The following is a 6000-nucleotide window of genomic DNA, read 5'->3' on the forward strand; positions in this document are numbered from 1 at the left end:
GTTAAATTCGACTGGTACCATTTTTATATCATGATCTGTTCGTTATCATTTAACAACATAATTAACAATATATGTCTAAGCTACATTATGCTCTAATTAAACCAAATCTTAGCACATTTAAGATATTACTGTTGTATGAAAATTGTTAATGTGATTTTTTTTTTACTTTTGAACCCAAAGATAACCTAGCGTATAAAAAACCGACTTGGCAGACACTTGACAAGTATTCGTCGGACAAGGCAGTGGAGGGACTGTATACTAATCTATCAGCAATTGGAAACCAGTGCGCCGTATCTTTTGCCTCGTCTGAAGTCACGTGGTTAGTTGATTTAGAGACAATAAACAGTATCAGTAAGATTGTATTGTACCACGTGACAGAGGGATCTACATTTGGTAAGCTCATTTCACTTTTATAAATTGTTTCTTTCTTTTTACTTACGAGTCTTCTTTTAACAAATATTTAAAAAAGCACACGCAACCAACTGGTTAATTCATAAATAAACATTAAATCTGTACTTTAAAAAATTATTACTACAATGATTTTCTTTTTAGTTTTTTTGTTTTGTTATGATATCGATTTTGGAAACAGTGAAAGGTATCCATTTATCACAGATTTGGGCGTTTTTGTGGTCCAGATAAATTCTTAATGACTTCATTCCCATGTTTTATGATTCAGAAAACGTTTGCGGGATTGCGTGACACACAGAAACAGCATATAAAACACATTAAATTGATAATTTCATCTTTTTTATTCCTGTTTCTGTATTTGCTACTTTCTAATAGTTTGCATAATGCTTCAATGGATAAGAAAAGTTTGTTATTTTTTCTTCAAATTTTACGTTTGATATTCTCAGCTATGCTACTACGTTTTACCAAAAATTTAAGGTTAAGCAACTATCTGAATTATTTCAAAAGTTCGTAAAGATTAACCAGTTTCCGTCATTGTTTTCTCTATTACTTTGATTGTTTTGAACATCAAATATAAGAAACAATGTTTAACGCAATGTCTTTTCCATTTGGACGGGGAATATTAAGAATTATGTCATTAAAATTTATTTTTACATCGATGAATACATAAAAATCTATTTTTTTTTAAATCTTCAATATCAATGGTAATTGCTGTTCTTTAAAAGATAATATGAGATGATTCAATAGTGTACATTGACACCTACATTCGCATTAATACTTGACTTTTTTTGTTTCGTTTTGTTTTTTGTTTGTTTGTTTTGGTTTTTTTGGGGTTTTTTTTTTTGTTTTTTGTTTTTGTTTTTTTTTTACTGAAGTTTATTGTACCAATGCATAAAAAGGAGTTGATATATATATTGAATGGTGTGTTGTTAAAATTCAGAGCGATTGGTATGCTGTTATTTTTTTCATAATAGGTGAATAGTTGGTGTAATATGTATATACAAATAAATAGTAAACTAAGTTTTATTTAAAGTATTAGATTTTACTTTTTGGGTATCAATGAGATATATTATCCTGTTTTATACACACAAAGCTGACAGCGTCTATGCAAGCAGATTCCTCGGTTTCTCCGTATATGTATCAAACTCAACCAACAAGAAAGATGGAGTCCTGTGTTATCACGACACCAACTACACGGTATCAACCATTACGTCTAGGATAGCCATTGAGTGTATTTCCCAAGGCCGCTATGTGATATTCTACAACACAAGAGAAGGGAACTTGTCATTGAAAATTGGCTATTCTGATAAAGTGGAGATTAGTTTATGTGAAGTTGAAGTATATGGTAATATTTATTAGGGTCTTCCGTCTTCAGCGGAAGACCCTTCTAATATTGTAATGTTTCTTTTTCACTTTTCTTATTATTATTCTTTTTTTGTCTTACAAATTTTGTGCAGGCGATTTCTCGGAGATGACTCGTCCGATTTTCTTCAAATTTTCTATACTGATGCCCAGTGATATGAATTTTATACCGCCGGAACAATTTTTAAAAATTCACTTCCGGTCGGAAGTTATCGTCGTTTTACGATTTTTAAAAGTCAATTTTGTCGGTGATGTTTCTCAAAAACGAGTAAAGATAGAGAACTGAAATTTTCAGAGATGATAGATCTAGCAATATCCTCGTGTACCTCGGTCAAGAGAATGGTGACCGTCGCTTCCGGTCGTCACCGGAAGCAAATTTAAAAAATGAAAATTTTCAACTTTTTGTTTTAATATATTTTTTCCAATTAGATGATAGTGACCCTTTCACTGATTCAGAATATGTATTTTGTTTTAAAATCGATCAAGGCATTCTCGAGAAACTAAGCGTCAAAGTTCTGAAGCGAGAGTCTGAGTAGCTCAGTCGATAGAGTCGTGGACATGGCCCAGGCGACCCGGGTTCAAGCCCCGATTGCCGCAAATTTTTTTTAACTACTTTTTGCTTAGATTTGATTTTTTTATCTTTAAAATGATGGATTCTGTTCTTTTCTGTTTTGATTTAGTAAAACAAGTTACAATAATATCGCTTTTCACCGTGTTTGAGTATTGAGATCCATAGCTATGTATTCATACTGAAATAAAGCTAACGTGGAAAAACATCAAAAGTTACATCTTTAAAACAACGCTTATACATTGTTCTAACATATGTATTTTGTTTAGAAATTGTGTAATATGTGATATTTAAAATTTAATATTCTCCGTTTAATATAGAAATCACTGACCGACACCCCCCCCCCCCCCAATTCATAAAATCATTTAGTTTTTCTGATCCGATTTTACTTGATCTTTGATCTTGGACCTTTAATATCAACTTAGTTCCATTTTAGATTACTGTACTAATTACCAGACCAATTCGTTCATTATTAACAGAGTTATGAACTTTTTGGCATTTGAGTTTCAATCGTCGTGTTTGACATGTACTGTACAAAAAAATTCTAACTCCCGAGCCCTTCACTCAATTCTAATGAAAATTCGTAAAAATAAACCTCGGACCCCATTCTTATTGCCTGTCAAATATGCAGCGGATTGAACAATTAAGAATAATCAAACGGCGCTTATAGCCTATTCGCGGAAATAAAATGTACACACTACACGCACCGACCCCCCCCCCCCCCCCATTCACAAAATCATTAAGTTTTTCTGGACTGATTTTACTGAATCTTTCATCTTGAACCTTTATTTTCAACCTAGTACCATTCTAGATTACTGTACTTATTACCAGACCAATTCGTTCACTTTTAAGAGAGTTGTGAATTTTTGGACATTTGAGTTTTGATTGGCGTGCTTGACATGTAATGTAGAAAAAAATTCTAACTCCCGAGCCCTTCACTCAATCCTAATGAAATTTTGTGTAAATGTACCTCGGACCCCATTCTTATTGTCTGCCAAATATGCAGCGGATTGAACAATTCAGAAGAAATTCCTGAGATCAAGCGGCGTTTATAGTCTGTACGGGGACTTCAAATTTACCCAGTACAAGGGATGTAAGCAGCCGCGTAATATTTCTGTTGCATGTATATTTCTTGTTTACCGTTTAGTCTGTATCTACGATAGCGTGTGAACTACTTATGAATGTTAGAACTGTGGAAATTACTGTCATCAAATTTTGACCGAATAAATGTACGTGTTTCTGATTTCGTTATTTCTACATTTATAATGATTTTATCAATCCTGTTGAAATAAAACAGTCAAACACAATAATAAACGACACGAAAAAAAATCTCAACACTGAAATACATGTGTAAAATGCATTAGTCATTGTTTTAGGACTTTACTTCCCCTAATTGTCGTTAACCGAATCCGAGATCCACACCTCAAAATTCCACTTTCGATTTATTTACGACGAAAATCAAGCTCGGGTCTTTTCACCCCCCTCCAGACAAAAACACGCATCAATATTTCAAATGACATCGCACTGTTACCAAACCTGTGTAGTCAGACATCTCACACATAGTTCCTCATCTCATACAAAAATTCAGCTCCTCTCCCGGGCGGAAACGCCCCAGATTCAAAGAGAATTTCGGGAATTATTTCGCGTCAGCCATGTTTTGACGTGAACCTTTGCTGAAATACTGTTATGACACATGCAAAGGCCTCGCCGGAGTTAAAATTTCTTCTTTCTCTCTATTTCTTTCTCTCCATTTTTTTTTTTTTTTTTTGATTTTCTAACCGAAATATTCAATTTAAAGGGGTTGTTTGACTTTAGTACAAGTTGAAAACACTCTTTCATTACGATTTTGACAAAAACAGCCTAAAATTATTAGGGTCTTCCGTCTTCAGCGGAAGACCCTTCTATTATTGTAATGTTTCTTTTTCACTTTTCTTATTATTATTCTTTTTTTGTCTTACAAATTTTGTGCAGGCGATTTCTCGGAGATGACTCGTCCGATTTTCTTCAAATTTTCTATACTGATGCCCAGTGATATGAATTTTATACCGCCGGAACAATTTTTAAAAATTCACTTCCGGTCGGAAGTTATCGTCGTTTTACGATTTTTAAAAGTCAATTTTGTCGGTGATGTTTCTCAAAAACGAGTAAAGATAGAGAACTGAAATTTTCAGAGATGATAGATCTAGCAATATCCTCGTGTACCTCGGTCAAGAGAATGGTGACCGTCGCTTCCGGTCGTCACCGGAAGCAAATTTAAAAAATGAAAATTTTCAACTTTTTGTTTTAATATATTTTTTCCAATTAGATGATAGTGACCCTTTCACTGATTCAGAATATGTATTTTGTTTTAAAATCGATCAAGGCATTCTCGAGAAACTAAGCGTCAAAGTTCTGAAGCGAGAGTCTGAGTAGCTCAGTCGATAGAGTCGTGGACATGGCCCAGGCGACCCGGGTTCAAGCCCCGATTGCCGCAAATTTTTTTTAACTACTTTTTGCTTAGATTTGATTTTTTTATCTTTAAAATGATGGATTCTGTTCTTTTCTGTTTTGATTTAGTAAAACAAGTTACAATAATATCGCTTTTCACCGTGTTTGAGTATTGAGATCCATAGCTATGTATTCATACTGAAATAAAGCTAACATGTGGAAAAACATCAAAAGTTACATCTTTAAAACAACGCTTATACATTGTTCTAACATATGTATTTTGTTTAGAAATTGTGTAATATGTGATATTTAAAATTTAATATTCTCCGTTTAATATAGAAATCACTGACCGACACCCCCCCCCCCCCCCAATTCATAAAATCATTTAGTTTTTCTGATCCGATTTTACTTGATCTTTGATCTTGGACCTTTAATATCAACTTAGTTCCATTTTAGATTACTGTACTAATTACCAGACCAATTCGTTCATTATTAACAGAGTTATGAACTTTTTGGCATTTGAGTTTCAATCGTCGTGTTTGACATGTACTGTACAAAAAAATTCTAACTCCCGAGCCCTTCACTCAATTCTAATGAAAATTCGTAAAAATAAACCTCGGACCCCATTCTTATTGCCTGTCAAATATGCAGCGGATTGAACAATTAAGAATAATCAAACGGCGCTTATAGCCTATTCGCGGAAATAAAATTTACACACTACACGCACCGACCCCCCCCCCCCCCCATTCACAAAATCATTAAGTTTTTCTGGACTGATTTTACTGAATCTTTCATCTTGAACCTTTATTTTCAACCTAGTACCATTCTAGATTACTGTACTTATTACCAGACCAATTCGTTCACTTTTAAGAGAGTTGTGAATTTTTGGACATTTGAGTTTTGATTGGCGTGCTTGACATGTAATGTAGAAAAAAATTCTAACTCCCGAGCCCTTCACTCAATCCTAATGAAATTTTGTGTAAATGTACCTCGGACCCCATTCTTATTGTCTGCCAAATATGCAGCGGATTGAACAATTCAGAAGAAATTCCTGAGATCAAGCGGCGTTTATAGTCTGTACGGGGACTTCAAATTTACCCAGTACAAGGGATGTAAGCAGCCGCGTAATATTTCTGTTGCATGTATATTTCTTGTTTTCCGTTTAGTCTGTATCTACGATAGCGTGTGAACTACTTATGAATGTTAGAACTGTGGAAATTACTGTCATCAAATTT

The sequence above is a fragment of the Crassostrea angulata genome, unplaced genomic scaffold (assembly GCF_025612915.1).
Source record: "Crassostrea angulata isolate pt1a10 unplaced genomic scaffold, ASM2561291v2 HiC_scaffold_302, whole genome shotgun sequence".
NCBI lineage: Eukaryota > Metazoa > Mollusca > Bivalvia > Ostreida > Ostreidae > Magallana > Magallana angulata.